The sequence below is a fragment of the Convolutriloba macropyga genome, chromosome 15, assembly GCF_964194025.1.
Source record: "Convolutriloba macropyga chromosome 15, txConMacr16.3, whole genome shotgun sequence".
NCBI lineage: Eukaryota > Metazoa > Xenacoelomorpha > Acoela > Convolutidae > Convolutriloba > Convolutriloba macropyga.
The window spans coordinates 36,333,421-36,358,777 of record NC_134482.1 but is presented as its reverse complement, the minus strand read 5'-3'; the positions used below and the strand labels follow the sequence as shown (position 1 = coordinate 36,358,777).

At 35.5% G+C, this 25,357-nt stretch overlaps 1 pseudogene; it reads left to right on the top strand.

The window, feature by feature from the left end:
* Positions 1 to 1,212: 1,212 nt before the first annotated feature.
* Positions 1,213 to 21,009, top strand: LOC142354171 (uncharacterized; annotated as a pseudogene).
* The last annotated feature ends 4,348 nt before the right edge of the window (positions 21,010 to 25,357 follow it).

Sequence of the window (25,357 nt, the reverse complement as noted above, 5' to 3'; positions counted from 1 at the left end):
TCCAAAAAATGTGGAAAAATCAAAAGATCGAAAACTTTTATTAAAGCCGTAGTACTAAGGCCGAAAAATGATTACTTAATACGTTTAATTGAAATAAATATTGGTTTACCATCCAACACAAAGACGATGCCAACTGTCTTTGTTGAGAGTGAACTTCAAATTGACCGAAAAATTGGCCAGAATAAATAATCTAACAGACCGTAAGCTTTTGACTTAAAAAATTAGATACGTTTCCTTGGAACAATTTAGAAATCCAATTGAAGTTGTCTCTATTCAGCCTTGATTTTACTTATTCTATTCTGTAATCAACATAAAAAAGCAAAAACTGCGAAAAATTAAATTAAAAAAAGGGCAGCGACTGATTACAATTCGAATTCTTTTTTGGACTCTAAAAAAACGATTGACCAAAACTACCCTTGCTAATGCTTTTCGTCCGTTAAGAACAAGTAATTGTTCCGATTAATATAGATATGGATAATTTGTCATAAGTGTCAATATATGGAAAATATTTCGTGCTTTTTAGATATTTATCGAGTTAAATTAGTATAAAACTGGCAAAATTTTAACTCAAGGGCACTCCCAAACGAAACACAAGTAAGAATAAACTTTTGAAGTTTAAAGTTTGCGTCAACTGTTTTTAGGTGTGTTAATCCGACAAACTTAAATAAAGAGGACTGAAGAATTTCATTTCGTGCATTTTTTAAAAACATTTAAGCTGAAAATTTTGATCAAACGGTTTAACAACAGTTTTCCATCTTTAGAGGTGAAACCCCCAACGCTATTGGCAACAGTTTTAACATACTTTTCAGTAGAAAAAGCGTAAAATTACGGCAAGTGTAAACATAAACAACGAAAATCAGCCAAACGTTCATAAAATTTTAAACCTCGATAGCTCTGTGGGAAAAAAGCAAAATTTAAAAAATCGTTTTAATTGTATATTTTTATCTGAACGTGCTTTCTAATGATACCACTCAAAACCCTTTACGATGAATATATCGATCGGCCAAAGTTGACTGAACAAAAAATATCCAGTTCAGCATATAGTTCCGTGTCCTCTCTACGGTGGGGTCGGAACAATAAAGATTATTTGTGCTCGACACAACAAAAACATTATTTATACAAGCATATTATTGTTTATTTTTTATATAGCGTATTTAAGAGTAACTTTTATATTCTTTGTGCTAACATCCTGACATACTGTCAATGTCCCTAATGTCTAATCGCAACGGTAAATGTTACTCACATGAAAGGCGTTTAATTATAACAAGCAGCGTAAATTACCTTTCGAATATAGAAGGACATGTTGTTTTCAACCTGTTTTCGAACTAGTTTCCTGGACACAAACAGGAAAAAAACTACAAAAACTTTTCTACCAAAAAATTAGTGCTCAAGAAATTTAAATCGAAATTAAAATGACATTAAATGCACATTAATTGTTAGTTTTTTGCATAATATTCAGAGCGAGGCTGTGACATTAAAAATGGCCGACAATAATTTTCACCGGTATTAGCACACGGAAGACAAAAAATCAGACTGTTATAATTTCTATAAGCTTAAACGCCATCCGAAATGTTCATTTTTTGTATCAACTACGATAGTTAAGACACAAATTGATTTCACATCAGTTTACAACCCATTAATTTATAACACTACTGAAAAATATCAATACTTAAAATACAACGCGGCTTTTTAATCCGCATTAAAAATGTCTGTGTATAATGTCTGCAACGTAAAAAAGTACTTTCCCCAAAATTTTCCCACAATAAATAGCTGTCTGGGAAAATAATTACACAGACAACAGATGCAAATGCGTTTTGATTATCGTTTCCTTCGTCTTTGGAGTCGATAACACTTTAAAACCCGACAAAAATTGATCAATGTTTTCCTAAAATCCGCTCTGCCTTGTTTATACATGCAGAAATGATTGTCTTCAAATAACTTTGGGCGTTTATCTTAGGCAAAAAGAAATAACAACTCATGTTTAAATTAACCAGCGTTGGCCTTAGATTTTGTGTATTATAAAATGATCAAATATTCATCTTTGAATAATTCGGTTCGCATCTCAGAACTTCGAAGAAGGATGTTTTTGTTTTTATTAAAGCGATCAGTTCTTGGACGAAATTTGAACCAAAAAAACTGCTTGTGTTCAGATAATGGCATGAAATAAGGGGAAAAGAATTAGGCATTGAATAAGGAAGAATGAGAGAGGGAGGGTCACAATACATTATTATTTATAAAGTTGTTTTCGCTTGAACGTGAGAAAATTTTGTTCAGTATTGAGCAGGATTTTTTCAAAATCTGAGAAAATTTAGTTCGTTAACTAAGCAGGAAAAATGTTTTGTTTTAAACTATCTATACTTCTGACGGCATAGCAACTTCTAAAGTGATAAACAGTTCTGTAACCGGAACACAGGTAGATAATATCGGGGAAAACTTGAGATAAACAAAGCGAGAAATCTGCCGTGTTTTACTAAAACTACGTTTTGTTTTCCCTCTTAATCGTCTAAATTAGCTTCGTAAACTCTTTTTCCGTTTCCTCAATTAAGAGTTTTCCTGTTTTTTTTCTCTCACAAAAATAACAATTGTGATACATGTTGTGTTGGTTAATTTATCTATTTCCTGTGCAATGAATATCATGCTTAAGACTAATTTTAACTATTTTTGAATAGCGCAAAACTATTAGTCAAACTTAAGTTAAAAAATTTAGTTCCACTTTTCAAAACTGCACGAGGCACTTAACCAAGGAGTTCATATGCAGTAAAATCAATTGTTTTTGTAAACATCTAGACCTAAAAACGCAGTTGAAAATTAAATTTTTCGAGTTTTTCCAGGTATCATCATCTCATACCAACTCGAGGGAACGTTTAATAATTTTTCTAAATTTTTCTAAAATCTGAAGACAATTTTCGATGCTGCGTTTGATTTGTCAACAAAGCAATTTCAATTTCCATAGTTACCTCGACAGCATAAGAAAAAACACCTTATTTGTTTGTGAAAACACTTAGGAAAATGTAAAAAGTTTCAGCAAAGATTACAAAAGATTTTCAATTTTAAACCCGGAATTGTTGATAGAAAGTTTCTGAAAAATGAGGTAGCATGAGATTTAACAATGACAAAATTTGAAGAAATCTATTTCCTGATGAACTGCTGTAAAATTAGCACTTTAAAAAAGATAAAACAAGGAGTCTCTATAGATAGAGCCAGACAAGCAACTAAATTGAAAAAATTACCCAACTTCTAAAGATAAAACCTCAGCATGAATGCAGCACTCAGCACTCAACATAAAGTTTTCACCTTGAATTTAGGCCTGCATTAATCTTTAACACATTTCACACTTTTTAGACTATTGGAGGAAGCTCAAGGCTTCTAATGATACTCATTACCCACAGAGTTTTAAATTTTTATTGAGTTTTAAGCTCTAAGTCAGGGAACTATGTGTAAAAATATTGAAGAGAAAACCACAACACAGTCCGGTTTCTTCGAGTTGAAAAAACGTAGCAGGACAGTTCTTGAAACACAATCGAAAACATTCTGACAGACCAGAGGCCTTGCTATCAATCTCATTAGATGAACGGTATTTCAAAACACACAAAAATAAAGAAAATTTTTGAGAAATTAGTGAATGCCCATAAGCGATCAGAGTGCCTCAATTAGATCGATTCTAGCCCCATTTTAAGTGTTGATAAGATTTGTCTTTACTCCTTCTAATAATGGAAGAATCTGAAAGTCAATTAATCGTTTGCAAAATTGATGGTCCAAGTTAATCTAAATGCCACAATTGAAAAAAACCTTAAAAAAACTTCTATATCTCACAAAACAGTGCCGTGCAGACATATCAATAATGAAACAGAAAAACTGGGCAACAAAGAATTACAAAAACCAACATAACAAATGTTCTTTCATTTTTATAGAAAAATTAGTAAATTTGATCAAAATTTGGGCAACAGTTCCCAAAATGTGAGGAAAAAACCAAAATAAGGCGAAAATCTGCAACAGTTTAGATCTTGTTAACACTTCTAAAAATTTAAAATTTTAAATTTTGTTCAATTTACAACTTTACGCTCAGTGGACTTTCACGTGATACACCTCATGTTTTTCTAGCTCAAATATAACGATGAGCCAAATTTAACTCAGCAAAAAGAATAGTTGGCAAAGTAGGGTGGAAAAAAAGTTTTTTAACAATAAAGATTTTATCGGGCTCATAAATTGTGTCCGAGCTGCGAGCACTACCGTGTAAAGTTTCAGGAATAGAACAAATATGTCTGATTAAAGATATATTTTTGTGCATTTTAGATTTTTGTATATTTTATGCGAAATAGGTTATTCCAAATTTGGTCACGCATTTTGAAAACAATTTTAAAATTCAGTCATAATGAACGAAAAAATGGCGGTTTCTGATCGTTGCCCTTTTCGAAGAAAAAAAGACATATTGATAATTTGTTATGAAATTGAGAAAATGTCCAAAAAGCTGAATGAAAAATTACTACCACCATTTTGTTTCTGGTCCTCTAATCAGGAAGACACGCGACTAATCATCGGAACTTTGCCAAGGATGCTTTGAAATTTACTCAAGGAGTTTTTTTAAGAGCAGATAGTCTCTTTACTACTGCATTCATAGTTTTTCTTTAAAAGCCGGTTTCTTTGCCTATTTCCTTGTGCTCACTGGTTTGCATGGGAGAAATATCAATAATGGCGGCTTTTTCAAAATGGAGAGTCGAAGTTAGAGCTTGGCAGTTTTTGCCTTGAACTGCCAGAGAGAACTCCAAGTGCAGTTGCGCTTTTGCTAACAAATAATTTTTAAAAAGGTCCATTTTTTCTGGGTATTCTTTATTCAATATCTACCCAAAATACTTACTTTGAGCTCATTAATTTTTTCCTTTTTAAGTACCTACCACAATTTGTTCTACCAGATCCTGTTCATAATGTATCTGTTACATATTTGTATCTGTTACATCTTTCTTTCTCTATTCTCCAGATTTCGATTGAGAAGATTTTTTTAAGTTTTCAAATTCTCAGCCATTTGATTTCTCGGAAATTTTTAAACAGCTTTGATTAGTTACGTTCAAAAAAGCATTTAATATTTATTAAACATAAATTCAACATCCATTTTCAACAACAACAGTCCTGGTTTACACTAACAGGGTAAGCACAATTTTGGCGGTTCTTTTTCATATCCGTGTGATGTGTTCAACTTTTTTGACACCAAATTTAAAATCAACAACAAAAATTCAATTCCTTTCCGAACAATGATTTGAGACTTTAGGCTTTAGGAAAATTTGTTAGTTTGGTTTACTATTTGAACCAAAAATTTGACCTACAGTTTCCAACCACACATGTATGAAATCAATTATCCTGCTATCATTTTTGCTGAGAAAAAAAGGATTCCGACTAGGTGCAAATGTTTTTTGTACAGAAAAGTCAACAACTCAGAAAATCTTATTTTTTTTATTTATCAAATAATTTATTAGTTGGCTTATAGTTGGCTATGAAATAACAGAAAAAAATGTCACTCGCTTGTTCGTTTTCTTGCTTGCTCGCCTGTCTCAGCCTTCACTCTCTCTGTAAAAAAAAACAATTTTTTAAACACACACACACACACAAAAATATATATATATATATATATATATATATATATATATATATACATATATACATTCAAATATATATATATATATGTATATATATATATATGTATATATATATATATATATGTATATATATATGCGTGAGTGTGTGTGTGAGTGCGTCTGTGTGTGTTCTGAATAAAAAAGAGGCTTATTCAGATTCTGAAAGATTACCGAAAATTATGTTTCACTATAAGATCTCAGGCTGAGGTAAAATTTTTAAAAAATTCTGAACGTTCGGATAATAATAATAATAATATACTGCTTACGACTTTTAATAATGTTACGTGAAATTTTTTGATGAGTTTTCCAAAGTCAACACCTTATTAATTGAGCTTTTCTTGGTTTTTTACCGAGTCAATAAGTGAATAATAAATCTCTTCATTTTTATTCTTAAAAAAATTATTACTACGTGATAAAGTGAGCAAAAATGGGACCCATAAGAAACTTAATCATGATCAGAACGCAAAGTTTTTTTTAAATTGACTACTGTGGTATCGAAAGGTGAGAAATTAATAGCAAAAATGACAGTGAAAACTTCCGTTTCTCTTCAAAAATACAGCACTTGAGAGATATTTCGTGATTCGAAAACCTATCACCCAATGCAGTGGAGATGGGAGCTGGTTCCTCTGTGGGGGGTCCTCGGCCGGAGATCTGTGGAAGAACGTGCACTTCTTGCGTACTCTAGCGTGTCTTAGCTGGCTGTTCTGTTTCGGATCCAATACTGTCTTTTTCTTCACATACGCTGTGTCTATTCCTCAAGATGTGACCTACTTTGGTATGGATTTACAGGTATGTTGCAGATAAAAACAATACGTCATAGTATAGTAGAGATGCTCGTTACACAAAAAATTCAGAGGGGGGGGGGGTGTTTCGACATTTGGCCGAAAAAGGAAAATTTTTCGGCTAAAATGTCAAAATTTCCCTCCTTTGCTCATTTATTAAGAAATGAACAAATTTTTCGAGACAGTGAACTGAAAGTTTATTATTCACTAAACATTGGCGAAAACAAAACTTTTGAAAAATAACTGATTTACAGGCGTCTGCTGTTGCCATAGAAGAAATTAGAAGCGATTTTCAACTGTTATTTTCATTCGACGTCATTAATACGGGAACTATACAGAACGTTTCACGGATGAAACCAAAAAAAAATTAAAAGTAGAATGTACACAATGTTAATCGTAACAAATAAAGCTGTTTATTGAAATTTTTTATTTTGTCCGAAAGCATATACTAATGTAAACAGTTGAAAATTTTGATTTATACTGTATCATTAGCTGCACTTTCACATTTCAGTTGATTATATTTACTAGCTCTCTTCACTAGAAAATATGCGTATCACTCGACAGATAAATTGAGAGTTAAAGAGATAAATTGAGAGTGCGCTAAATGATTCAAGAATAAGATCAAATTCAAGATTTGCAACTCAACTAGCAGATTTTGTCAGCCCAGTTAAACCACAAACTGGGCATCATACAGGATGCGCGATTTCTCAAAAAATTCAAAAATTCAATCTTCTGCTAATTTAGTGGAATTGATGGTCAAAACAATTGTTTCATAAAATTTTAAAATTATTTTTTATGTTCTATGAATACTAAAAATATTCATTCTATTCGTAAAAATCTCCACATAGTTGGTTTTGGAACTTTCGGGTTTTCGGAACTCTCGATAAAAAATAGCCGACTAACGTCGTAAGAATTGCTCTCGAGCGAATAGTGGAGCTCGCATCTGTTACAGCCTGCTAGAATTGAGTGGGGAGAGGGGAGGGGAGGCGGGAGTAACTAAATTCACTAAAGGGAGGATCAACTGACGCCATTGGAGTTACTATATACCACCGTAACCACTAATAAAATTTAAAGTGAAAAAAATTACACCAATTTCTGCGCACTTTTCATTTGGCTTTTAGTAGTGAACTACCGGCACATGAAATCCACCGCTGACAGTTGTGAATGAGAGAGAGAATTTTAGATCTTGCATAACGAAAAAATCGAGGGCGTAAAATTCACGCGAAAAGTCAAAGCAGTCAAGCAAAAGTTTTGCATAAAAAAAAGAACCATCACGTTTACATTAATTGCTTCAAACTCCTTTGCAGAGCAATTACTGACCAAAAATCGTACTTTTTGGTATTTGTGTTCGTTTGTCAACTATAAGCCTAATAAGAAAACTTCAGTATCTTCGGCTTCTAAAGACATAACCAACAAAATCTGGTGAGATGCTCTCAAACGACTGGAGAGGGGTTTACTTTGGTACGAGTTTTCTTAAGCTAAGTAAATAGGTTAGCCTCTCTGGAAAAATATGGGCGAGGGGTGCAGAGCAAACGAGGGTGTCCAAGCTTGCTAAAACAACCTTCAAATCATGATATTGTACTTCCTCAGAAAATTTGGTGAAACATATACGTAGAGGCTAGTAGAGCACTGACCAGACAATTGATGCCCTCGGGCTTTACCAGTTCATCGCATCTTTGAGGACAAAAATTCAAAGCATCAGAACAAAAAGTCGCTGAAAAAAGACCAACAGCCACCCAAACAACTAATTACAAATTTCGGAGAGCAATTAATAGAACACACCGCAACTCTCATTCGTTTATGAGCTATTGTACCAATGATTTTCCAAAAACTGTCTTTTATGATACTGTATTCTCAATTTGAGCACTGCTTCTGAAATTGCATTTTTTTATATATGGTAGCATAAAATCAAGTAAAATTTTTTGACTGTTTAAGGTTGAGTTGTGTCAGAATCATTGGCAGACGAAGAACAAGATGATGAAACCAATTGCACAAATCATATTCAAAACACACCTGTGGTAAGTTTTCACGCATTACACACAAAATAAATAACTACTCAGGGCCTATTAAGAAATAATGGTATCTGATTAGATCGGACTTTTCAACTAAGGTGGTTTGAAATATAAACCCTTCAGTGTGTGCAATTACTAGAAATATCACTACAACCCGTCCGTGCAGGACAGGGGAGGGGGTAACCTTTTTGTGATCACAAAATTCAACGTTTTTATGATATTTTCCCACCTAATCTTGATCTCAATGGCTTTGAGTGACAGCTTGCTTCTGATTGGCTGATGAGTAAATTGTTGACAGGTACCAGCTGTTGGTGTACTACGTGATTCCCCTTTTGGTCATTGGGACTACATACTCTCTCATAATCCGTAAACTGCACAAGGCAAAGACAGACAAGGCTCTCAGGCAAGACACCATCCGGAATAACTGCGATGTACACCCTCTTCAGACTCCAGGTGACAATCTTGCACAAATCAAAAACTGGACTTTCGCGTTAACACCCAAAAATGGCCCCCCATAATGGTATAATTACCATGATTTTTGGCTATAGGTTATCTGACCACTAAGCTGGGGGGGGGGGGGGGGTTGTAATGGGAAAGACTCAACAAATCATGGCTCCTATACTGAACTCTAAGACTGAATTGTGTGTTTAGGAGTAAGCATGGCCAGTAATACAAACGGGAACAGATGTCCATCCCCAAAGGAAAACGGACGAAGCAGTGAGTTCAGAAAAGATTTCATACCGGCATTATTTTAATGTTGTTTTTAACCTAGGTCACCCACCCATCATGCATTTGTTTTATATATAAATACATATATATCCTCTTTTATTTATTCTTTAAATTTTTAGAAAAATTTTCCTCTTGTATTTAGTAAATAATGTATGTAAATTAACCTTCAGCAGATCAAAGAATTCAAGTTAAAAATGAATTTTTAATAGTAATTGCAATCAGCAATCAATTTTAGCCACCTTGAAGAGTCCGTTTTTCCATGGAAACTCCAACAACTCCACAGCCGATTCCCAGATGCTCATCCTTCCCAGTGGGAGTGCCAGTGGCACTGGAAACAAACCAGTTCCAGTTGTTTCTGGAGGAGGAGGTGGGGAGGGGAGGTGTGGGGTGCAGAAGACCAACTCGTACCAGAGGAACCAGAGTGGGGGAAAGAGTGGTAATGGAGTCATGAGAATTGATCACGCCAAAAATGGGAAATTTCCAACAAGTGAGAAATCAAATGGCAGATAGCAACAAAATAGCTAAATGTATTTTAAAAAATTGGTCGCTGGAGATGAAATCTTGACCCGTCCTAATTTAAGTTCGAAAGTATTTCGAAGAATGTTTAGTTAAAAGAAGCCCTCAATGTTTAAATAATGAGGAACTAGACCTTCCCCAACTTTTGGGGAATTTCTGATACTACCTAGAGAAAACTGCAAACCATTTTACTCGAAAACAAAAAAAAATGTGAAATTTTCTTCACAAGTTTAGATTTTGCAATTTTCCCCAGAAACGACGATGATCAACTTTTGCACAACAAACAAACTGGAAAACTCACTAATTTTGCTCATGATATCTGAAATAACCTACAGCTTATGAAAAAAGATTTTGTTAGGAATTTTCATTTTCTTCACTTTAATTGCTTCCGCAAGATTTTACAATTTACTAAGCATGAGAGACAAATTTTCAAATTTGCAAATATGTTTTTTTATCCATAATGAGACTTCCAGTTTTCGGACAGTTGAAAAAAAAAATAATTTCTAGGGCTTGTTCATTTAACCCAAATTAGTTGCTGCCGTAATCAGCTGTCTCATTTTTTTCCACAATTGGGTCAAAATATTAAATACCTGTCTCCTAAACACACCAAGTGTGTCCACACACATATTTTTTGCTAAAAAATGTGGTATTTTAAAAACAAAATCACTTTGAGAACAAAAATAGCCCCTCGTCGTTAGAGTTTAAGTTATAAAAAAAACTACTTGTATACAATTTGAGCAAAAAGACAGATGAATGTAAGGGTTTTAAACGCATTCATCTAGTGTGTGGCGTTAAACTCCGGTCATCTCTTACTTTATTATATTTTTTCTTCTGACGGTTTTCTATCAAAATCAGAAGGTTTCATCTTTCTCTGTAATTTTTTTGTTGTTTACATTCAGTATAACTTACCTGTCATTTAGTCTTTGACTTACATTTTTTTCTTGCCTCATTCTTTCTCTGTTGTTTAGTGTAAATTACTTCTCATTTTTAGACGCATTGTAAATCAATTTTTGAGGCAATAGCAAAATTGTCGTTGTCGGTGAGGACTGCTTGCAGAATAGCTGGAAAAACAGAAGTTAGGTAAAATTTTATGAAATTCAAACATTTGAATGTCAGAGAAGTGAAAAAATAGTTGTAATTTAAGTGCGCTCCATTGCCTTTGATTCCAGATTGGAATCTTTTTCGTTTTCTGAAAATCTTGAATAGTAAAACAAACTAAAGAGACAAAAAACTATGCACACATTTAGCTATTGATTGTTAAAGTAAGACTTAATAAGATTACGGTATCTTTATGTGATTTTATAGGTATTCTATGCAATAACTTAGACGGATGTGTGAAATTACGCAGCAATCTTATCAGATTTCAATTCTTCAATCTTATAGATTTGAATTCATCACTGACCATGAATTATGCTTATAATAAGAAACACAGTCCAGAAGAAAATGAAATTTTCTTATCGACTTTAATCAGCCAGTTGTACTCTTTTTAACAAGCTACTCAAACAGAAAACGAAAAATCTTCGGACAGCAATCATTTTTTGAAACTCAGGGAAAATAACCTCAAATTGGAATATGGCAGGACTTCTTCCGCTAACGATGAGCCGTTCAGTTGTTTGGGATGAGCCATTATCTCGGTTAGCATCTCACACCTAACGAATTCAGAGTTGACGTAAAAAATAGACTGAAGTCACCGTATATCGAGCACAAAAAAATGTCCTTTCATTTCAACAGAAAGTCTTGATGCTTGCCATGGTGAAGGAGATGCAACTTCGAGACACGAAAAAATCTGTGACCGTATTTTTTGGGCTTACTCCTCGGTGAACTTATCCCCAGTTAGTGAACAGATCCTGATACCCAAGAGCAGTTGGCGCCGGGGAGATAATTCTGTCTTTTGCTAGCAATCTGATAGCCCATGTTTTTTCGACCGGACTGTCAGGTTAACATTGCTATCAAACTCATTGCTAAATGCAGCTTTGAGGACTGGTCAAGGTCTTGATGCAGCTGAAGGGCGTAATTTTGGACTGCATGAATCTAAGTGTTATGAGATTGTGCAATTCTTTGGTCACTCTGTTAAGGTCCTGGGTGGAGACAACTTTTATCACTTTTAATAAGGAACTTACAATGGTAGCAAAATTTGAGTTGACATCAGATCCTACGCTTCTAAAAACTTTTATGTTGCTTTTAATCTGTTTCAATTGTTGCCATTAGAGGAAATGCTACGATACTTCTAGCGACTTCAGTTTTTTCCCGTATGCTCCAATTTCACGTAAGAGATAGTTCTTGTCACGTTATGTGAGAGGACAAGCAGTTTGTGGTTACAATGCAAAGAATTTTATCGCGCCCAATGAGGGGGCAGACTGAAAAGAGATGAGAAAGAACATCTCAAATCTAGATGGCTGGATCTGTGAAGAGAAATTCTTTTTGTCCTTTTCTCCTTCAATTTGACCAAAAATGGACGTTGACGAAGTGAAATTGAAACTTCTTTGATTTTATAATCCAAATTGTTGTCAATAGTTGATCGGATACTTTCTTGAGTAACCAAGTATTAAAAAATTATAATAATAGTGCTCATTGCAAAGCTGATTAATTATAATCCGCGAAACTGCTTTAGACTTATTTAAAGTCTTTATATCTGTCTACATTTATGCTGGGCGGTCCAAACAAAAACAGAATACAGTATAAATTTGTTAATTCATCAATCCAAAGAACGTAAACAGTTCATGTTAATTTACTTAAATTTTCAGGTAGTTTCGTCTTTACAAAACTACCTAAAAGAATGCATCCTTTTTAGAAAGCGTCCTGTCATAAAGATTTCGTTACTGTATTCGAAGTGAAATAGCGGTGCCAAAGTACAGAATTTATTGTACTTTTTATTTGCTAATTCGCGGAGCGATTTCGCTACTAAATTTGAAATATGAAAATCCGTTTTTCTAAGTGCTAAATATGTGTGCAATTGGCGGCAAGATTTTAGCTCTAGTTTATAGATTCGTATTTCGCTTAGCGAAATAAGGCTTAAAATTGTTTGAGTACAATTGAGTGTTTGGCGGAGCTGATTTGAGAATAAAGAGAGGCAACTAAACTTGAAGTACGAATTGAGCAGAATGAGGAAATCAAAAATAACTAAATTTGATCAACAATTTGATCACATCAAAATATCTCCAAACGCGGCAACTCAAATCAGAAGACTACATGAACAGACAGGGTTTTCAGACAAAAATTGTAAACAAAATAAATAAACGTGAAATATGAAGATCTGATCTTCAAACAGGAAATTGACAATGAAATTAGAACTAAATGATAAACAAACTGAACTAAATTAAAATAACTTAAAAATAAACAGATTTGGTGTACCCAAATCAATAGCCCTTTTTTAATACAATGTCATACTATACCACATTTCGCCATCGGCAAAAATAGACGACGAAGTGGTTTATCAGAAAATTAATAACATATTTACTGGTTACTATAATTAATACTCTAATGTTTTTTGCAAGTTTTAATCTGAATCAATTTCATATAGTCTCTCAGCCTCTCCGACTGTCATGGACGTTTCTGGCCCCTCATAATTTGGTGAAGTATAATACTGAGTCGGATACGTCTGTACAGGAGAACATTGTCCTACTGTATAGTCTGTTTCCACATCTTGGCTCTAAGCTGCGGCTTTCTTGATTGAAGATACAATCGACTTATTTTGAGTTCGAGTGTGTTTAATTAGCTGCCTTCTTTTGTTTCGTGGAGGTGCTGTAGACGAGGAAGTTGTTGGAGGGCATGTCTGAACAGACGCTAGTGATTCGTCTGATTCCGTAATTGACAGAGAAGATCTTTTCCTTTTTGATAATGGCTGTATTGCTGCAGTTGCGTTGGCAGCGGCTTTCTTTTTTGGCCTCGATGGTGGCTCCGCAATTACAATTGATGTCAATGAGAGCTCCATTGGAGGCGTGAAATCACTTAGATTTTCTGAGGGTGGCTGTGGCGGTGCTGGTACTACTGTTCTTTTGGGTTTTGTCGGCATTCTCACTCTTAGTGCTCTCGTGACATTAGAATGAATGGATGATACAGCACTGGCATCATCGGCGACCTTTCTATGTTTCATTCTCTTGTTTCCCTCTAACTTCTTTCTTGCCTCTCTCGCATGTTGGTTTATTAGATCTTCCGTTATTTTCCCGGAGGGTACTTTTGGTCTCCTATTTGCGTAAATTTAGAGTTCTGTTTGGCGCTCCGCCTTAGTCCCAAATTTCGCCAAATCAGAGTTGCGGATCGTGACTTCCCTTTTTCCTGCTTCTTTTTGGACGGAGGTATGTGCATCCGTCTTGACTACTGAGGAACCTGGTGCCAAGACATCATAAAGGCCATCAAGACTTTTCTTCGACCTTTTGGTCCCCGGTTTTTTCTTGGCTAATTTACCTGATAAAGAAGTCTCTGTCCGTGGCACTGGCAGACCAACATCAGGATGAGTGATCAGTCTAGACTCTTTCTCTGGGTCTGCGTTCTTTCTTCGGGCCGCATCTTTACTTAGTTTGTCCCTGTTGTGTTCCAGTTCTGTGTCGCTCCTGGCGTCTACACCCCAATTTTCTTCAGAAATTAGTTCCTCCCAACGGACTGTCTCCAAATCTAAATATCTATTCAAGATCGGTTTATACGTGATACTATTAGGATCAGGTTCCGTTGAAATATTGCTTAACGTTGTATTTGCTTTTCTGCCAAAATGTGCTTCAAATGGTGATATATTTGTTGTCTTTTGTCGACATATACGTAGTTGGTAAATTATAGAATTTATTGATGTTTTCAAGTTAAGTTGATTTTGCGCCGCCGTTTTAATACAAGCTAACCCATTCTTGATTGTTTGAATTAGCCTTTCAACGAGTTCAATTGCTCTGTGATCGTGTACTGGAGCTTCAATTAATTGTATATTATTTTGACTACAAAATGCTTTAATTTGATGACTAGTTTGGCATCGCGCTCGATCTAATCTAATTAAACGTGTTATTCCGTGTAGCAAAACATACTCTTGAAGGAATTTTAAAATATTGTCTGCGTTAGCTCTATCAAATACCTCCGCTGTCGGAAATTTAGAAAATCGATCTATACATGCAAGAAAGTAAACTTCTTGATTTTTTTCATTATAAATGGGACCGCCAAAGTCAATTTGAATTTCTTCATTTGGTTTTTTGCATAATTTTAATGGTGCCCATTTGCTACCAGGAAAAATAGATTTTAAAATTTTATCAATTTTGACACAGGGATTGCACTTTGCTGTTTTTGATATTATGTCTCGATGCATGTATGGCCACCATGCATGTGTCGCCATATCTGTCATTCCCCGGCTGCCTGGGTGTGTTGCGTGAATTGCCTCCATGTAGGCTTCTTTGATCGAGTTTGGTATAGCTATCCTGTCATCCATGCACAAACATTCATTCTTAACGTTCATGTCCTTCCAAAAAGTATGAATGTACGGCGAAATCTGCTTGCATCTATCCTCATTTTCCGTCAGAATGCAGTCTCTTATCTCATTGAGGATCGCGTCCTTGGTAGTCAGGCTGGCCATTAGGGTGCTTGAAAAGATTTTGGACAGCACAAAATTGATGGCGTCTGTGTAAAGATCATCAGTAGGTGGCGACGTGACCGTTGTGGTATCAGTATTGGGACTTGAGGGTGTTGCCTGCACTGCGGGAGCCGTTGATGGACCTGCCTCGTCCTCGAATCTGACATTTGAGGGTGTTGAGTGCTTCACTTGCCTTAGGGTTTCGTCGTCAGAGTTGGACATCATGAGTACGCTTTGAAATTTGTTTGCGATTCGTTGAAAATTATTCAAATTATTGGGCAACTGTTTTGTAGAACAACTGAAGGCAAAAAGCGAGTGTGGAAAATTGGTTGTCTCGATTTGGATATAAGAATTTGCGTTATTTGGTGCTAAGTTGCTAATTGTATTATTATTTTCCGTAATGCAGAAAATTCTGGATTTCGCGGTGCGAATTCAATGCCTAATTTGTTAATGGAATTTGGGGTAATTGAGGCTTGATTTAGAAGTGGATTTCGCGCTGCAAAATTGGTGTAATTCTCTGCATTTAATAAGAAGCGTTTCGCGCCTCGCTTAATCACATCCAAGTTAGCAACTATGAATTGTTCTTCATATGCAGATATATTAACAGCTTTTTGTTGTGGGTCGCGCGACATATAGTCAACAAGTCCCATTTTTGAACCAGGTAGATGATCGATCGGAAATTCAAAAGGTTGTGATCTATCTACCCAACGTGTTAGTCGACTACTGTAGGATTTATTAGCTCTATTTTCTCTCATGATCTAAAGTAAAGTTGCTTTGATCAGTTATTACGGTGAATGGTTTGCCATATAAATAATATTTGAAATGTTCAATAGACCAAACAACACCCAACAACTCGAGTTCATTGATGCTATATCTATCTTCTACAGAGTTCAAAAATCGCGATGCAAAAGCCACGGTCTGCCAACCGTTTGGTCTTCGTTGTTCTAATGCACAACCGAAACCTTTACGTGAAGCGTCGCATTTTATACATGTTTCTAGGTCTGGGTTAAAATGCTTATTTTCGGTTGTTTCAGCAATCTTTGCTTTTATCAATTTGAATTGTTCTTCGTGTTCATCCGTCCAAATAAATTTTGTATTTTTCTTAAGTAGTGGTCTAAGTGGATAACATAATTGCAACAGAATAGGAATAAATTTGCCCAGATGATGAACTGATCCCATAAAAGATCGGAGTTTTTTGAGATTTGTAGACGAAGATAATTTTTCGATGGCATCTGTTTTATTCGACAATGGTGTTATGCCTGTTTAAGTGATGATATGTCCAAGCCATTCAATTTTATCTTTTGCAAAATGACATTTTGCGAGATTGATTCGAAGGTTTTCTTGATCTAATCCGAACAAGATTTTCCGAACAAGATCGAGATGTTGTTCAATTCCACCTCTACTTACTATCAGTATATCGTCGAAAAAACAGAATCTATTATTTAGGCCGGCGAGTGTACAATCCATTGCTCTTTGAAATTCGGCTGGCATATCTGTTAGACCGTAAAACCCCGTTTCGAATCGATAAGTGCGGGTCATATCTCCGCTTACGAGATTAAAGTTACAGTGGCGGGCCGTATCACTGTGTAAATTTAAATGACTATACGCGTACTGTAAATCGATTGTCGTGAAATAAGCTGTCTATTGCGGCGCGGTTGACAGTGTTTGTGAAATTGTTTGAATTAGCGAATCGATATTTGGCATCTGATATTTGTTTTTGTAGGTAGCTTTATTCAGAACTTTGGAATCTAATGCTATTTTGATTGATTGATCCTTTTTGACTGTAATAACTATTGGAGATATGAAACATTGATCAGAGAAGTTGGTTAATTTTTCGATATGTCCCTCATTTAACAATTTTTCAATTTCAATTTTCACTGTTGGTTGAAGATGAATTGGCACTTTTCTCCCTTTTTGATGCGTGACTCGATAATTTCTGTGAAATTTTGAATTGACTGTATGATTTTTCGATTTTCCTATTCATGAGATTAAATCAGGAAATTCCTTTGCCAGCGATTTTTTTATTGCACAAGGAGTTTCTATGTTGATTTATATATCTGGGCAAGGCTTTTGTGAGATTGTTAAACCCAGTTAATCGAAAAGATCTCGTCCTAGAATAGGTCTAAATCCGTCTGCTACTACCGTTATTTTTGCTTTTTGAATTTTCCAATCATTAAAACGAACTGGTGTTTTTAGAGTTCCTAGAGTTTCGACAATATTGTTCGAAAAAAGACTTTAATTCGAGTGGTTTCTTCTCGGACCATTGTGATTGCGCACAATTAAGCATTATTTCCCTGGCCAATGACATATTGATAATAGTACATCCACTACCAGAATCTAAGATTAAATAATAGTCTGTATTTCCAATTGTTATTGTCATATTTTGCAGTGCAATGGGCGGTGTGCTAACATTTTCTACTGTTGCTACGTAATTATCGTCCGAAGAATCGTAGTGGGAATGGAATTGTTCATTAAAGTTTATATAATTAACATTTTGATTTTCAGAATGTGTGTTTTGTTCTGTAGTTTCAGCGTTTTCTACATTATTGGGGCGATTACCTTGACAAGAATTTTTCGAATTATTTAATTTCTTTCGACATACCTTGGCGAAATGTTTGAGCATATTGAAATGTTTGAGAAATATTTGAACATTTCTTACCCAAGGCAGGGCAAACCTGGCGATGTGTTGTAGACCAAGCTTGACCACATCCTCTACACTGACCAATCGTTGCTCGATTGACTGCTACTCTGCCTGACTGATTTCCGCGTCCACCCGCGCCGCAAAATCTATTGAAAGATTGTATAGCATTCACCGTAATACCAGCTGCGCTGTTATTGCTGTTTGAGGAAATTCTCTGTTGATTCTGTTGTCCCATTTCCATCTTTACAGCTATACTGAGTGCTCTTTCTGGGTCTTTCTGTGTCGCGAAGGAGTTCGCGTTGGATGTCATCGTCCAACATGTTTGTGAGGAAGATGTCTCTGATTACTGATTATTACCTCTTCTCGATTTTCGAAGTCGCAATTTTCTGCCAATTCTTTCAAAATACTGTAGAAATGTTCGACTGTTTCGCCTTTCTTCTGCTTTCTTGAGAAGAACACATAGCGATCAAAGGTGATATTTCTAGGACGAATGAAGGCTATCTCCATCATTTCCCAGAGCTTGAGGGTAGTGAGATTGTAGATGTCGTCATGTGGGAATTTTTGTGTTAGGAGACGTCTTCCCTCTGTTCCGATGCTAAGATACAAAAGTGAAACACATTTTTGGTCACAGAGATGCCATGGCCTTTCTCCGCATAAGACACCTGCCTCCGTTATCTTTTGGCATTTCAAGTCCCATTGAAGTTTCAATTGACTATTTCTTATTTGTTTATCTCTTTCTGTGTCTTCTGTCCCATCTTCAATTGCCCTCTCGTACTTCGGTTCAGCTGCTTGTCGTACCATTGTTGGTTTCGGTTGGAGAAGTGTATCTAGTGTGATGTTTTCACGTGCAAGAGTGGCAAGTTTTACTTGAATGCGCCACTTTTCCCATCTTATAGGAGGATCCGAAGTTGGTCGTTCCGAAAATGGCTCTATCGACAGCGGTGTTTTTCGAGATTCACGTGCTGGCTGCGCCATGTCATACAGATTTCGTTACTGTATTCGAAGTGAAATAGCGGTGCCAAAGTACAGAATTTATTGTATTTTTTATTTGCTAATTCGCGGAGCGATTTCGCTATTAAATTTGAAATATGAAAATCCGTTTTTCTAAGTGCTAAATATGTGTGCAATTGGCGGTAAGATTTTAGCTCTAGTTTATAGATTCGTATTTCGCTTAGCGAAATAAGGCTTAAAATTGTTTGAGTACAATTGAGTGTTTGGCGGAGCTGATTTGAGAATAAAGAGAGGCAACTAAACTTGAAGTACGAATTGAGCAGAATGAGGAAATCAAAAATAACTAAATTTGATCAACAATTTGATCACATCAAAATATCTCCAAACGCGGCAACTCAAATCAGAAGACTACATGAACAGACAGGGTTTTCAGACAAAAATTGTAAACAAAATAAATAAACGTGAAATATGAAGATCGGATCTTCAAACAGGAAATTGACAATGAAATTAGAACTAAATGATAAACAAACTGAACTAAATTAAAATAACTTAAAATTAAACAGATTTGGTGTACCCAAATCAACAGCCCCTTTTTAATACTATGTCATACTATACCACACGTCCCATAAGAATTTTTCACCATAGAAATTTTGCTAAGAATGAGGAGAAAGAAGTTAAACTGAAAGGATTGTGGTCAATTGAGAGTTTATTGCTAATTTTTGCGGGGGAGGGGTCATGGGAGTTCATGGGAGGGGTCATGGGAGTTCATCGCAATCAACACTAAAAACAGCAACTATTACAACCATCCATCGCAATTCTTACATTCTTGTCCAGGTTCAGACCTCGACTTATGAAAACACAACGCTCGACCCAAAAGTGGTATGAAAAGCCCCTGCTCGACTCAGACAGCCCATGATACGACTTGAGCTGAACCTATACGTTCAACTAGACTCTGGCTCAGCCCAAATATGATGCTTAACTTTAGCTCGACCTATAGTGTTCGAGCTGTACCCAAGAAAAATCTATTTGCGCTGAAAATTTGCCGCTGAAAATCAACGGATTTGACCGCTCAAATTTTTCAATGTTTCTGATATTTTATCGAAAAACGAACTCTGCTATTATGAATTTAATTTAAAAAAACAGTTTTAGAATGGAAGGAACTTAATCATAACACATTAAACTCATTGTCGATGAAAAGTCGATTGTTAAGTCTTTGTTACCTTGTTGATTCAGCCGAACAAATTCGCAATATAAGTTACTTGCAAAATTTAACTTATCTTAAGAATTCCATGTTTCCTAGGATTTTTTTGGCAAAATTCAACCTGATTTTCAAAGGTGGACTGCATATTGCAACGCTAGTTTAGTCTTTTGTGGGATTAAAAATATTTAACTATTCTATACTTGTAACAACTACAAAAAGAAGTATAGAATAGTTAAATATTATTAATCCCACAAAAATGCAATCCTCGACACATGGAGACACCATGCTCGACCTTAATTTGTTATGAAAAGACCTTATCTTGACCCATGAAAAAATTTTACCTCGACTTTATGGACCGACTTTATTACCCCGACTAGGAGCTGGACGTTGTATTTATAGTCAATATTGGACCCCCCCTACTAGAATTATAAAGTCTTTTCATAAGTCGATGTCTCAACCGGGGAGTTTTTACAGTTGAGAGCTCGACAGGGGGTTGAACCAATAACCACTTTTTAACAGGTATGAATTCAATGGCAGGTCGTGGTGCAGCTACGAACAAGTCTATGATCTTGAGAGATAGAGACAGAAATAATACAGTACGAATGCTCATTTGCGTCACTGTTTGTTTCGCCATCTGCTCCCTCCCCCGGCACCTCCTGAACATAGCCGGACACTTCAAAATGCTGGATCATCTCACCCCAATCGAGATCTGTGTCGTTATATACATTCTACTTCTGAATTCCGCCCTGAACCCTCTGATCATAGTCGTGTTCTCACGATCTATAAGAGCCGAGATCCGTGAATTTCTGGGTTGCTTTCCGGCCGGGTCCAGACGAAACGAGAGGGAACTTGTTAGCGATGGCACAATCTCAGCAATGCTCGTCACGTGGGCAAAATAACCAAGCCGCAAGTACGCGCTTAGCTGATTCCAGAGCAACTTAAAAATCTTGATTGAAAAATTAATTCTTTTTTAGATGGATGAAAAAATTGGGATCTTTTCCGTTATTTCCCCCCGGGCTGGTAGTAAATATTGCGCATACTATAAACTGTGTGTGTGGGTGTGGGGGGGGTGGGGGGGGTGGGGGGGGGGGGTCACAAAAGGAAAAGATCCAAGTTTCTCAATCCTAAGTTTAGAGATTATTTCTAATTATTGTCACATAAATTCTGCTGGTCAGGTTTTACAAGAGATATAATGCTTATCAATATTACAGCAATTGTCCTAATAATTTGAATCAATAATTACACAGTGTAATTTTAGGTTTTCTCAATTCAAGAGAAATTTTAACTTAATCAATTCGCTTCAAGCTTTCACATTTTTATGTTATTAGCTCACTTTCGCAGTTTACATTTTACAATCTCATTTAATTGTGCAATAAAAGTCACTAAAGTGTCTGCGTTCCATAAATCGATATAGCCAAATGTTTTCAACTCCCGTAAAAATGAAAAGACGTTTTCACTCCAAAAATTAAAAAAAAAGATTTTTTCACTCCCAAAAATGAAAACTTTTTTCACTCCAAATGAAAAAAAAAAAAACATTTATCACTCCCAAAAATGAAAATTTGTTTCACTCCCAAAAATGAAAAAAAAAACATTTATCACTCATAAATTTTTTCACTCACGTAAAATGGAAAAAAAATTTACTCCCAAAAATGAAGAAAAAAAATTACTCCTAGAAATGAAAAAAAATACTCTCAATTTTTTTCAATCCGAGCTTCTTTTTTGAAGTTCCAATTTGTTTTTCTAACTAGCGGGCAGGTACAACAGAATCAGAACTTTCAGTAATTTTTCAGCAAAAAAATCGAAAAAACTTTTTTAGACAAATAATTTTGACAAACAATTTAGACAAATAATTTTAGACAAATAATTTTGACAAATCTATCTGCTGAGAAGTAAAATAAAAGGGTCAAAACTTTGTAAAATTAAATTTTTCAATAAATTTATAATAATAGTGCCAGTTTTTTTCACCTTTTCTCTACCGGAAGTCTGAAGTAAGCCCAGGTTGAGGTCCCAGGCGGAAAGTGTCTATGTTCAGTGGATGTAGTCACTCATGGCAAAGGTGGAACAAATTTACTGGTAAATTCTTTTCCTTGCAAAAAGAACGTGGCAGTAAGCTCTTGATCTACAAGACAGTGAATTCTCCTCTAATTGTTAAAAATTAAACACTTACATTTGTAGATGACATTGGTGAGGATAATTTTGGAGTTGAAAATTGAATTAATTGATCGGACATTTCTCAGAATTTTGAAACGCAAAACTTAAAACAAGTTTATTTTTAAAGAAAAAATCTTGATTGCTTTTGAGTTTGTTCAACAACCAGTCCAGCTTCAGAAGACTGTTTTAGTGAGAACAGGTAATTTTTTTCAAAGTAGATTTGTTTGCATCAGATTTTTTCCCTTACTGGTTTCACCAACTGCAAATAATAAACCCACCTTCACTAAAAAACGGATCTGAAGTTTTTCACAAGCTACAGCAGTCCTCACCTCCCCCCCCCCCCCCCCGCGCACCCCTCTAATTCTGTAGATCACACGCTTTTTCCATCTGCCCTAATTTGCTCTCTCCTTTTCATCTTTATGATAAACGGTCCATTCGATAATGCATAATTGAGCAGCTATAATAATATCTTTCAAGATTTTAGCGCCGTATATGATCTAGCCATTATTAATTAATGTTGCAGTTTTGTGAAGGCGAAACTTTACCAAAGAATATTTTAACATTTGATGTTCTATTTTGCTATTTATGTATCTTCTGTTGTATATTTGATAATTAGAAAGAATATTTTTTGTCAAATTCGATCCAATTCATTTGAATTTTTCGAGCTTCAAATTTGCCGCTAAATATTTTCAAATCAAATTGTGATAGTGGGTCTATTCTTTTACAGCCACTCTCACCCCCACGTGTTCTATGAACCCCATTTTTGAAACTTTTTTTCGAATTCATCCGTCTTCATGTCACAAACATTGTGTTACTAGTTTATTTTTTTTTGGGGGGGGGGGGGGAAGCGTCAGGGTGGTCAGCCGAACAGAACCCTTGAAATTCATGTGCACTATGAGTGTCGCTTAAATAAATATCTGATTTTGTCTGAAATTGTCTGATTTCATTTTTAACAAATGTGGGAGCAATTTGACTTTCTGATGCAATAAAAATGAGCGGCCGCATTGTTTTGTGTAGCTTACTTAATTGAAGCATGCATTACTCACTCGTTTTTCTATTATTTCCGAAAGTAAATTAAAGAAAAGCGTTTCAAATTTGAGAATTAAACTGGGGGTGAGCGATTCGAAAAATTTGCAAGAACTTTGCAATTCGGTTTCAAATATCTGGCAAGAAAATGAATAAGGCTTCCATCTTGTGGAACTCTTGCAAGTTTTAGAACAAACTGATTTAAAAAAACGTGCAGACCTTAAAAAAATCTCGGAAAATTTGAAAAAGGTACTTGCTCATCTCTGATATTAGCGTGAGGAGAGTTAATAACTTTGTTCCCGCAGCCCCTTAAGTTTAATCGTATTTCACTCGTGACATAAATCAAACCTAAAAATTGTCTTGTTGACATCTGAAAGTCATCAAATGTTTCAACGGATAAAACACATAGCCGGCAGAATATCAAAAAGAACTCAAAAAATCGCGCAACATGATCTCTCAATCAGAAATATCAAAGAGAAGATCTGGTGTTCAACATATATGAGGAAAGGAAAAAAGAAATATATATGCCTAATAGAACTAGTGTTTTGAAAAAAAAACAGACTCGCTTTATAGCTTGTGGGAGTGGGTTGTTGGTGGGGGTAGGTAGGCAGGAGAGGGGGGTAGCTTGGCGCGGAGTGGGTAGGTTAGATAGATGGGGGAGGGTAGGTAGGTGAGGCTGGGTAGGTATGTAGGTAGGAGGTTAGTTAGGGGGGGGGGGGGGTAGGTAAGATCGCATCTATTTCCGTCGAATTTTGTAAATATCTAAACACTAAGTGTAACAATAAAAGAATCTTTGAGTGTTTTTTTCTATCAAAACGGAAATGATCGATTTTTCAACAGCCTACCAGAACTTACCAGAACCCATAGTTTTGCTAACAAAAATGATAAATATGTTTCTTGATTCATGTTATTTCGTTCCAGTGATTGCAATCAATATTTTAACATTTGAAGGATACACTCGGAAGTATAAACTTTCAACATTTCAAATTTTTCAAACAGCTTTTTGGTATCAGTGTATATGTTAAATTTTATAAATCTTAAAAAATAAATGTCATCGGGCCTTTTTCGCCAAAAACTTTTTGCGCTAGTTGACTTTAATACATTAGTCTGAGCTTTGACTAAAAAGTTACCCACGTAACGATAGTCCTGTTACAGCAAGCAATTAAGTTCTTGCTAAATTCCTGACAAATTTTGGGTACGAAACGGTTCTATTCAGTTGCCACTGTGATCAATTTGTTACTGGTTAGGGGTCTAAGCTGGCGAAGCTACTCTGAAATTCGACAGATGCTGAATTTTATCAAACATCTGCTTACAAGAATTGTTTCCTTACAAATACACCAATTAAGTTCTGAAATAGGTATCTCTGTCGATCAATTTTTCTGTTCTCCGAAGCTTCTGTAGAACTTCTTGTCAAGCGTACCTTATGAATAGTTTACATTTTGTTGCGCCCCGCTCAACTCTTCTCGGAGCGAAAAATGTACTTATCAGATCTTTCAGGTGTTAAGCTTGCAGAAACAGTCAGTTTTATGTGTTTTTCTATTAGACCAAATTCTCAATCGCTACTTTTTTGCTCCGAAAACAAATTTTTAAAAAGTCTCTCCAATGAGAAAAAATTGTGTTTGAAGGTTTTTGTTAAGAAATGAATAGCCAGGAATGGGCCGAAAAAATGTCAGGAATTTTTCGTGGGATTGTTCCAATCCTTTATGTTTCTTAGACTTTACCTTTTAATATGCTGGCGAGAAATTGGGTAATCCCTGTTTGGCGAGTGGGCAAACTGAGTAACCATTTTATGGCAAATGAGGGCTTCGCATCCGTTCATTTTGAGGCATTTTAATAAGACAGTGGCCCATAACAAAAAAAATTGCAAATGTAATTATATATTCAAAATTTTGATTTGTACAAAATTATAGGAGCACAAATGGAGCACCATAAAAACTGAGATCCTCTATCTCTCGGAACAAATCTTAAAAAAATACTATTAAGTATTGATTTATCGGCCATCCTTCCTTTTTGCTGATGGAACCGAACCAACCGCCATAAACTCACCTACTCAAAACAATGTCAACACTTCAATGTCATGCTGAAATCTGAGCCCACTCAACCAACCGAATATCACATCAAAATGTAATTGGATTTATTTTCTGTAACAGGTGAGGACAAGCGATTAAATGATTTTCGA